The sequence below is a fragment of the Gekko japonicus genome, unplaced genomic scaffold (genome assembly GCF_001447785.1).
Source record: "Gekko japonicus isolate JY-2015 unplaced genomic scaffold, Gekko_japonicus_V1.1 scaffold210, whole genome shotgun sequence".
Lineage (NCBI taxonomy): Eukaryota > Metazoa > Chordata > Lepidosauria > Squamata > Gekkonidae > Gekko > Gekko japonicus.
Window position 1 is genome coordinate 1,365,806 of NW_015168658.1, and position 11,257 is coordinate 1,377,062.

The 11,257-nt window shown below is 52.5% G+C and overlaps 1 pseudogene; it reads right to left on the minus strand.

Moving 5' to 3' along the window:
• Positions 1–609: 609 nt before the first annotated feature.
• LOC107113841 lies at positions 610–4,693 on the minus strand (annotated as a pseudogene).
• Between the last annotated feature and the right edge of the window lie 6,564 nt (positions 4,694–11,257).

An 11,257-nucleotide genomic window follows, 5' to 3' on the forward strand; every position in this document is an offset into this window, starting at 1 on the left:
TGTCTTCGGACAGTGCTGGCTCTTCGGCTTTGAAACGGAGATGAGCACTGCAACCATAGAATCAGATTCGACTAGCTTTTGAGCAAGGGAACCTTTACCTTTACCTTTAAGTACTCTGTTTTGTATTCCTTGTTTGTCTTTTAGCCTCGATAAGTCCAATAAACAATTTTATTGTTTAAATAACCTTGTGTTGCATTCCAGCTAACTTTTAACATTCGACCCCCCCGCCTTGGTAAGGGGCGCTCACCAGACCATTACGAACCTAGAGGGTGTGGGAACAGGTGCAGGTAACACTTTATACAGGGTTAGTTTAGACTGACAAGCGCTACAGTTGCATTCCCACCACATAAGCAGTTCGCATTTTCTGCAGGGGGGAGCGTACAACCAGAATCCAAGCATATCACTCGCAGCCAAAAGACCCACGCCTTTCTGACCCATAGGTAGGTGGTTGGTTTTATTGGTTACTTTTGTTCTCCTCGCGAATGATTTTTCCCGGCCTGGAAGAAAAACCTGCGGGCCAAGCGGTGGTCCCTTTGAACCTGGGGCATCAGGCTTGAGAGGCTGAGGTAGGGAGGACCTACCCTCTCTCAAACCTGGCCTCTCAGGAGATCAGCTGCTCTGCTTCCCGCCTCTCTCTGACTCTATCGCCGCTAAGCCGTGCTTGACGTAACTGCGGAAAAGCAGGGAGCAATTCTTCAAGAACGGGTCCAAGTTGGCCTCGGGGAACTCCTTCTTGTACCCGTAGAGCTCTTCCAGACCCGCCCTGGCCGTCTCCTTGCAGTTGATCTTCTTGAAGATGTCCGCCAGGGTGGTGTCGGCTTTCTCTTCCATCGGCGGAGAAGGCTCTTCTTTCTCCGTCTCCGCCGGGTCCTGTTCCGCTGAGGGTCTCACCATCTTCTCCAGGTAGGCCGCCAGTTCAGACTCGCCTCTGTCCTGGATCAACACGAGGTGATCCAAGATCTCTGCTCCCTTCAGCTTGCAGAGGGTGTGGATCAGAGTCTTCAGGGCCCGGTGTGGAAAGTGACTCTGGCACTGCTTCAGGGTCTCCTCTGGGAACGCCTTCATGAAGATATGGACATCCAGCAGGACCTGGTCCAGGTTGACGCTACTGATCGTCTGTGGGAGGAGCCTGGCGGTCTTCCATAAACACTTGGCGACCACCTCTGAGAAGGCCAGAAGGCTGGTGGAGGCCATCAGACCCTCGCCAAGGAGTCCCAGCAAAGAGCTGAGTATTCTGGTCTGGTCCGATCTCTCCAGCACCTTGGTCATCAGGAGGTTGGCGGACTGGGTGACCTCCTTCCCCTCCGGAAGGTCTCCGCCTGGAGAATCCAACAGCAAGGTGATGAGGGTGTTCATGAGGTCCTTCAGCACCCCGGCTGAGGTTTCCCGAGCCAGGCTGTCCATCTGGAAGAGGGAGACCATACAGGAGATGACACAGCCGTAGAGCTCAATGACTTTCCCCTTCTCCGTCTCCTCCTCTGCCACCACGTGGAGCCGACAGATGGCCTTCAGCTGCCGGAGGGTGGCTATCAAGAGCTGGTTGATGTGGCCGGGCATGGTCCTCGCCACGTCCTCCTGCCTAAGGACCTCTTGGATCTCTGCCAGAGCCTCAATGCTGGTGCTGATGTGGCCACTGGCGACGCGACAGATAACCATGTCGATGTTTCTCTTCGCCTGAGATTCGAGGCTCGTAGGGCTGGGAACGTGGCCGCTCCACGCGGGACTCTGGCACTCGGCCATGCCACTCGCCTCGTCTGTCTCAGTCCCGTCCTGATGGAGAGAGGGACATCCTTCCCCCATGTGGCTGTCAGTCCCATGGCTTCGCTTGCAAACCTCTACCGACCCTGACCTGACGACGCTCAGATTGGAGACCTGCAGGCACGCTTTTTCTTCTTTGACCCGCCTCGCCGCCTCCTCTCTGATGCTCTCCTCCAAAAAGTTCATGTGCTTCTCGGAGATGCCCGCAATGTTCTTGAAGGCCTCGGGCCCGTACACATCTCTGGCCGTCGCGATGACCCTCAAGGCGGCGCCGTGGACGGCGTTGTGGGAATCCCCGGTCAAGCTGACGATCGCCTTCAGAGCTTTGCTCGGGTTGGGTTGGCACACATCCGGGCCGCACTCCTTCAGCAACCACCCCACTTCCTCCAGGCATCCCACCCGCTGGTTGGGGTTCTTGCCCCTGGCTCCCTCCAGGAGGAAGCAGAAAGTCTTGGAGACCGGGTAGACGAGGATCGTCTGCTTCACGATCCGCCGCACCTAAGCAGGAGGTAGGGCAGGAAGGAGGAAGCCTCGCTGTCCGTCAGCTGGTAGTTCTCCCGGATGAGCAGATCGAAGAGCCTCTTGAGATACTCCAAGCTCTTCATCAGCACCCACGTGTTGGTGTCGAAGAGCCGCAGGGTCAGCCATTTCAGGACGAGGTCCAGGCAGCCGATGACGCCCTCCTTCTCCGCCTCCAAGTGCTTCGTCATGATGCTCAGAGCGCGGATGTGGTGCTGGAAGTTGGAGTGGAAGAGCTCCTCTTGGAGTCCACTCGAGAGGCAGCCGCACATCTGGGCCTTGAGCTGCTCCACGTACTTGCTACTCGGGGTGCCGAAGTTCCACCTCAGCACCTTCAAGGCCTTCTCATCCTTCATCCGTTGCTCTTTGGCTTTGGGGATGAGCATGAAAATGGGCCCGACCATGCTGCTGTCTTCCTTTGGGCCGTGTTTTGTCTTCACGCCCGGCGTCCTCTTCGCTTTGGAGACGGTTCCTTCCAATTTTGCTCTTTTGGCCTCCAAGACCAGCTCGGTGGAGCCCATATTTTCAGCCGGGAAGGAGGCCGGATTGCTCTGTTGAGGAGGAGGAAGCTTGGGCCAAGGCTTGTTCTGTGGTAACTTGGAAAGTGGGTCGCCAAGAGGTGTCGCGGGCTTGACTGCCCACCCGGCTTTGGTGTCCTCCAGCACCAGCAAGACTTTGTCTCGGGAAGCCGGTTTCAGTTTCCCAGCAGCTTCGGACATCTTCTCGGAACCCAGATGAAGCAGGAAGAAGGGCAGGGCCTCGTGGGCGGCCGTGCGTGTCGCCTCGTGCCGATCCTCCAGGGACGAGTAGAGGTGAGGCAGACAGCGGACCAAGTCGGCGGAGGCCGAACCGGGGGAGGGCAGTTTCTCGGCCAGCCACCCCAGGATCCCTTGCCTTGGGGGGCAATTCTCCTTCTTCGTCTCCACCGAGAGGTCCTCCTCGTTCAGCCATTCCTTCATGCCCGCCTGCTCGGCCCAGGCTTCCACGGTTTTGACAGCCGCGGCCCTCACACTGCTCTTGCTCTCTTTGGAAACAGCAACGAGAGGGACGCCGAGCGTCTTGATGTGGTACTTCACGCCCGGTCCCATGACCCTGGCGAGCTGCTGCAGGACCACAAGCGTCTGCTTCACGACAGCTTTGTTGGAGTCCTGCAAGCAGGTCTTCAAGGCCAGCGGGAGATCCCCGATGCTGGGCTGGATCGAATTGACCTCGGCGAGGACTCTGGAGAGCTCCTCCAGAGCTTCCCGGCGGACCTTCCAGCTCGCGTCCTGCATCTTCAGCATCAGCTCCGCGGAGAGCCTCTTGCTGAGGTCCACCACATCCGTCCCCCTGCAGAGCTGCGCGTCTCCCCCTCTCTGCTCGGTCCCCGTTTCCCCGCACAACTTGTGGCTGCCGCGAGTGGGAGCGGGTAGGCCCTTGCCTTTCACCTTCTCAAACTGAGCGTCGATCTGGGAGAGGAGAGGTGGCTTTTCGTCCTCGAAGAAAGCCCTCAGGGGAGCGCCCACGTGTAAGTACATCACCCCCAGGAGGTTGAAGGCCGAAGCCCGCACGTCCGGGTGCGCCGCGGCCAAGGCGGATTTCGTGTAATGGACGAAGGCCTTCGCTTCCATGCCATCGAAGCCAAAGTCTTGGATGGCGCTGGCCAGCCAGTTGAGGGTCTCCGAATGGGTCCTGGGACTGTCTTGTGAGAAGGCCGCTTCAGTGACCCTTCCTGCCGTCCAAGGCAGCCCGCACGCCTCGGCCACTGCGGTCAGGGCTTCCTTGGTGTCGTTTCCACAGATCACGTCCCCGATCTTATCCACAAGGTTTCCTAGGACAAATTGAGCGGCGGTTCTGGAGAATTTCCCCTTCTGGGCGATGAGGGTGACGATCCGGAGCTTCTTCTGCATCACCTGGAGTTTGGTTTCCCTCCATCCCGGCTCTTTGTCCAACAGCCTCACCAACGCCTGGCAGGGCACCTGGTCCTTCTCCATCTTCTCCACGGCCTCCTCGAAGGCCTCCAGGCAAGCGATGCGTTCTCTCCAGTCACGGCTGTCCAGATGTTGGAGGCAGGAGGCGGGGAGGACAGCTGCCACTTCCAGCTCACATGATTCTTCTGAAAGTTCCTTCTCAGGCACGTTCCTAGGATCTAGCATCTTGACCGACCTTGAGTTCTAGAACCTGGGCTGGCCACGCAGGGCATGATGGCTTCACCCTTCCTTGGGCAGGGTTCTCGGTTCAGAGTCGTTGGACAAAGCAAGTTCCATAACCAAAAGGAGAGATGTTAGAGGTGTCCTCAGATGTTCCTTGCCGTCCCCACCTCCCACCCTACCCCTCCAGAAGGGAGGTGATGGTTCCCAGAGAGAGGGAAGGGGGTCTTCCTAAGGGGGTTGACACTCTGGCTTATAAGCTGCCAGCCTTGGCAGAAGGCTGACATTGTGACGTCGCTGTGGTGTCATTGGTGCTTCGGCGAGTACGGGGCAAAGACAGAGAGACTGACGGGAGAGAGAACCTGTGACGACTGTGAGTCTCTCTAGAGCAGGTGTCCTCAATGGTCTTTCGGGACCATCTCTCCCCATATATGCCCTGGAGGACCTTGCACTCCACTAAGCAACACCTACTGGTAGTCCCTGGCCCAAAGAACGTCAAAGAACGTCGAAGAAGAAGAAGAGGAGGAGGAGGAGGAGGAGGAGGAGGAGATTGGCTTTATACCCCGCCCTTCACTTGGAGTCTCAGAGCGGCTTACAAACTCCTTTCCCTTCCCCTTCCCCACAACAGACACCCGGTGAGGTGGGTGGGGCTGAGAGAGCTCTGAGAGAACCGCCCTTTCAAGGACAATTCTTGTCAGAACTATGGCTTGCCCAGGGTCCTCCAGCAGCTGCAAGTGGAGGAGTAGAGGAATCAAAGTCAGTTCTCCCAGATTAGAGTCCACCCATTTAACTACTACACCAAACTGGCTAGCCTCAGCACGGGCCAGGGCGTTCTCTGCCCTGGCCCCTACCTGGTGGAAAATGCTCCCCCTTGAGATCAGGGCCCTGCGGGACTCGTTACAATTCCGCAGGGCCCGTAAAGCGGAGCTGTTCCACCAGGCCTTTGGTTAAGGTGGCGGATTTTTTTACCGACTCGGCCTCCCCTGCCCATAGTGGGCTTACAGATGCCTAATGTCCTACTTACACCTAACAGGGAGGGTATTAGGCTGCTCTGGGCCAATGTTGTTTTTTGCTGCCATCCTGTTTTTATTTAATTGGTTTTTCATCGTATGTTTATTGTTTTATCTCGGTTATGAGCTGCCCTGAGCCCATCACGGGATAGGGTGGGAATTTGTTGTTGTTCAGTCGCACAGTCGAGTCTTCGCGACCCCATGGACAAGATCACTCCAGGCCCTCCTGTCTTCCGCCGTCCTCTGAAGTTTGCTCAATTTCATGTTTGTTGCACCAATAACACTGTCTGACCATCTCATCCTTTGCTGTCCCCTTTGACCTTCAGTCTTTCCCAGCATCAGGGACTTCTTCTCCAGTGAGTGCTCCCTTCTCATTGGGTGGCCAAAGTCTTTGAGCTTCAATTTCATTATCTGGCCTTCCAGGGAACAGTCAGGGTTGATTTCTTTTAGGATTGACTGATTTGATCTTCTTGCAGTCCAAGGGACTCTCAAGAGTCTTCTCCAGCACCATAGACTTACCTGAGGGACTGCCTTTCCCCATATGTACCCCCAAGAGCACTTCGGTCCGGGGCACAACATCGCCTGGTGGTTCCAGGCCCCCGGGAGGCAAGACTCGCCACAACTAGGACCAGATCCTTTTCAGTGGTGGCCCCTACCTGGTGGAATGAGCTCTCGGAGGAGATCAGGGCCCTGCGGGATCTTATGCAGTTCCGCAGGGCCTGTAAGACGGAGCTCTTCCGCCAGGCTTTCACACAGGGGCCACCACTACCACCCCCACCAATGAGGTGGACAACATCGGGGTTAAGGATGGCCCAGGACGATCTGCCACAATTTCTGCGTGGCCACTGGATTTACCTGGTTGAGCTATAGGATAACATCACCCTGGAGAACCATCCGGAGACCATCTTGTTAAATTGAGTATAACTTTTATTAATTGTCATTAATGTTTTATTGCTTTTATCTGTTTTATATGGGTTTTCCCCTTGTAAGCCGCCTTGAGCCCGCTCTGCGGGGAGGGCGGGGTATAAATCTTAATAAATAAAATAAATAAATAAATAAATAGTTCAAAAGAATCTATTCTTCGGCGCTCGGCCTTCCTTATAGTCCAACTCTCGCAGCCATACATGACTAGAAACGCAATAAATAAATAAAAATGAATAATGACGAGAAGAAGAAGTGGAAGAGATGGGATTTATATCCTGCCCTTCACTCGGAGTCTCAGAGTGGCGTATAAACGCCTTCCCCTCCCCCACAACAGAAACCTCTGAGAGAACTGTGACTGACCCAAGGTCACCCAGCCGGCAGCACGAGGAGGAGGAGTAGGGAATCAAGCCCAGTTCTCCAGATTAGAGTCCGCTGCTCTTAACCACTATATCAAAGGGGTTGGACTAGATGACCCCGGAGACCCCATCCAACTCTATGATTTTAAGCTGGCCAGTGATTACAATCTTGTTTACATGACATCTTGAGGCATTTTGGAGATTTGCAGAATCCATATCTCAGTAGCTATCAACTGTGGGGCATGCACTATAATAAATACATGCTCACACACCACTATACAAACACCCTGCAAGTGTTCCCCCGATGCTATCCGGGGGAGGGGAGTGACTCCATTCATGCAATGGAATCCAGGGGCAGCCCTTTTCCATTGAAGCAAATGAGCAATTTACCTGCCCTATGGGGAAGACCCTGGCCTACCTTACAGGTGTGTTGTAAGGAGCACTAGGGGGAAAGTGCATATGAAACGTTTTGAGCATTTGAATGTGAGCCATACCAATGCTCAGAACTGCTATTAGATATCATTCATAATTGCATAAATGTCAAGGTCTCGGGAGAAGAGTCTGTTTTGCAGGGATGTGGTGGTCATCTTTTTTGCCCGGGGTCACTGGGGTGGTGGTGGTGGGGAGGTATTTGTGAATTTCCTGCCTTGTGCAGGGGGTTGGACTAGATGACCCTGGAGGTCCCTTCCAACTCTGTGATTCTATGACTGGCAGGAAAACACACGAGTACTCAGTTTATGAAGGAGCTGGTATTGTAAGTACACATGAACACACAACTTTGCCATGAAAACAACTCTTCTGAATCAGGCTGCTTTTTCTTTATACTTTTTAAATGCAGGAAGACTCAGGTGGAGTCTCCAGCAGGTGGGAGTAAGCAGTGAAGTGGCTAAATTTGCGGGTGATACGAAGTTGTTCAGGGTGGTGAAAACCAGTGAGGATTGTGAGGCACTCCAAATGGATCTGTCGAGGATGGGCAAGTGGGCGTCATCATGGCAAATGGGGTTCAATGTGGCCAAGTGCAAGGTGATGCACATTGGAGCCAAAAATCCTAACTATAAATACACATTGATAGGGTCCAAACTGGCAGAGACTGACCAAGAGAGAGATCTTGGAGTCGTAGTAGATAACTCACTGAAAATGTCGAGACAGTGTGCGACTGCAATAAAAAAGGCCAATGCTATGCTGGGGATTATTAGGAAGGGTATTGAAAACAGATCAGCCAATATCATAATGCCCCTATATAAATCAATGGTGTTACCTCATCTGGAATACTGTGTGCAATTCTGATCACCACACCTTAAAAAGGATATTATAGCTTTGGAAAAAGTGCAGAAAAGGGCAACTCGAATGATAAAAGGGTTAGAACACTTTCCCTATGAGGAAAGGTTAAAGCGCTTGGGGCTCTTTAGTTTGGAGGAACTATGACTGAGGGGTGACATGATTGAGATTTATAAAATTATGCATGGGGTAGAGCAGGTAGAGAAAGAGGTACTTTTCTTCCTTTCTCATAATACATGAACTCATGGGCACTCCATGAAATTGCTGAGCGGTCGGGTTAGAAGGGTGTTGGACTGGATGGGCCTTTGGCCTGAACCAACATTGGCGTCTCTGATGTTCTTATGAAACGAATCTGCTAAGAGCAAACGTATAGAATTTTATATAGAGACGCATGTACCGAAGCACTTTCCAAATCTGAAAGCGTCTGCAGGAATAAAGACCCACTCCCACTGTGCATTCGAGCTGTCGATCATCGTGTAGCCCACAGAGCTGAGATGATATCTTTTCTGTCACTTGCAAAAATCCAGAGCCGGAGAGATGCTCTAAAGGCTGGGAGGTTTTCGGCAAGGAGGTGTACGTGGGGGGGGGGATGAATCCTTATCTGTTTTTGACTGGAAGGTAGGTAACCGTCTTTGGTGAGACCTCTTCTGATGCAAAGGCCGTTTAACACTTGGAGAGGCCCAAAAGTAGACTGGGAGGGGATGTGGAATGCTACAGTATAGCCTGGTCTTAACAGATCTTGGGAGCTAAGCAGTGTTGATAGTTAGATGGGAGACCACCAAGGAAGGCTCTGCAGAGGAAGGCCATGGAACACCACCTCTGCTTCTCCCTGGGGGGCGCCAGAAGGGATCCTCGCCTAGGGTGCAAAATAAGCTGGGGGCGGCCCTGTATAAGAACATAAGGGAAGCCAATGTCGGATCAGACCAATGGTCCATCCAGTCCAACACTCTGTCACACAGTGACTAGAAATACCAGGGACCATCAGGAGGTCCAGCAGCAGGGCCGGGACAACTAGGAGCCCTCCCACTGTTGCCCCCCCCCCAAGCACCAAGAATACGGAGCATCCCTTGCCCCAGACAGGGAGTTCCTATCTGTACCTTGTGGCTAATAGCCACTGATGGACCCTCTGCTCCATATGTTTCCCCAATCCCCTCTTGAAGATCTCTATGCTTGTAGCTGCCACCACCTCCTGTGGCAGTGAATTCCATGTGTTCATCACTCTTTGGGTGAAGAAGGACTTCCTTTTATCTGTTCTAACCCGACGGCTCAGCAATTCCATGGAGTGCCCGCAAGCGGAGTTTGTGTGAGCTAGCTCACAGTTTTTTAGCTTCCGGCTCACAGATTTTCGTCTTAGCTCAGGAAGGAGGGCTCCAGAGCAGACTAATTTATTCAGTAGCCAAATCGCTCACTCACAACTTAAATGCCAGCAGCTCACAAAGTAGAATTTCTGCTCACAAGACTCCACCGCTGAGAGGGAGCATTGCGGCCGCAAGTTCTTGTCTTGTGATCTTACCAGAAGAGGTAGAGAAGAGCAAGACTCCAGGAGCACCTTAAAAGACTAACAAAATATCATGGCAGGGGAGGAGCTTTCTTCAAATACCTGAAGAAGTGAGCAGCGACTCACGAAAGCTCCTCCCCTGCAGCACATTTTGTTCGTCCTTTAAGGTGCTCCTGGAGTCTTGCTTTTTTTCTACTGCCACAGGCAGACTTACACGGTGACCAGTGTTCCCTCTAAGCTGAGTGAGTGTGAGTTAGCTCACAGCTTTTTAGCCCCCGGCTCACACATTTTTGTGAGGAAGGAGGGCTCAAAAGCAAACTAATTCATGTGGTAGCCAAATGGCTCACCTCACAGCTTTAATGCCAGGAGCTCACAAAGTAGAATTTTTGCTCACGAGACTCCACAGCTAAGAGGGAGCATTGACGGCGACCCATCTTTATCTGTGAAGAATTCTTTCTGATACTTCTGTTTTTTTAACTGGGTATCCTATGGATGAGGGCCAACATTGCTCTGAACCATCCATAACTGAGAAATATGCTTGGCTCCACCATCTCCGGTCCCAAAAAGAAAAGAAAATCTTAGGATGAAGATGTGAGAAAGACCTTGGAGACCATTAAAGGCAAAGACAAAGGTTTCCCCTGCTCGAAAGCCAGTCGAATCCGACTCTAGGGTTGCGGTGCTCATCTCTGTTTCCAAGCCGAAGAGCGAGCGCTGTCCGAAGACATTTCCGTGGTCATGTGGCTGGCATGACTAAACACCAAGGCGCACGGAACGCTGTTCCCTTCCCACTGAAGTGGTACCTGTTTATCTACTTGCAATTTCTTGCTTTCAAACTGCTAGGTTGGCAGGAGCTGGAACTGGAGACGGGAGCTCACTCCGTCATGCGGCACACTCAGGTCTCTAACTCCTGAACTACCGACCTTCCACAGCCTGCAGTTCAGCGTCTTAACCACTTGAGCCACCGCAGATCATTACGGATTGCTTAATTTTTCGGTCAGAGTAGTTCAGCAGTGGAATGGGCTGCCCAGGGAGGTGGTGAACTCCCCCTCACTGGCAGACTTCAAGCAATGACGGGACAGACACTTGTCAGCGATGCTGTAGGCCAGGGGTGTCAAACATGCGGCCCGGGGGCTGGATCAGGCCCCCGGAGGGCTTCTATCTGCTGTCTTCTGCTGCTGCTTCCAGTTCTGCTGCTGCTGCGTCATCGTAGGTTTGCGGCTTACAGATACACACCTGAACAGCATACTTAAGATTGCGACGGCACAGACATTTTGATGCAGTCATTCAGAGCAAGAGGTGTCAGCTATCAGACACTGTTAAATAAACAAAATATGGCAAGAGTGCTAATGTTTTAAGCATGTTTTTATTTTAAGTTAAAAAAAAAAACCTTTGTCTTTGTGTTCCTTATAAAGTTTTTATCTCCACTCCCTGGCATTACATTTTATGACACACATGGCCCGGCCCAACAAGGTCTCATCTATGTCAGATCCGGCTCTCATAACAAATGAGTTCGACACCCCTGCTCTAGGTTGATCCTGCACTGGGCAGAGGGCTGGACTAGAAGGCAGAGTCCCTTCCAACTCTGTGTGATTCTATGATTGTATCAGTTTGCAAAGTGTGGTGGAGAATCATTATAATCCTGAATTTTTGTATACATCTTGATAAGCCCTTAATAAGGCAGACCTGGATGACATGCCGGTAATGTGCTCTGGACTTGGCCTGCTGTTTTCCGGATCAGCACATGAACCATATATAATAATTAAAAAATAAAAAACTTTTCAGAGG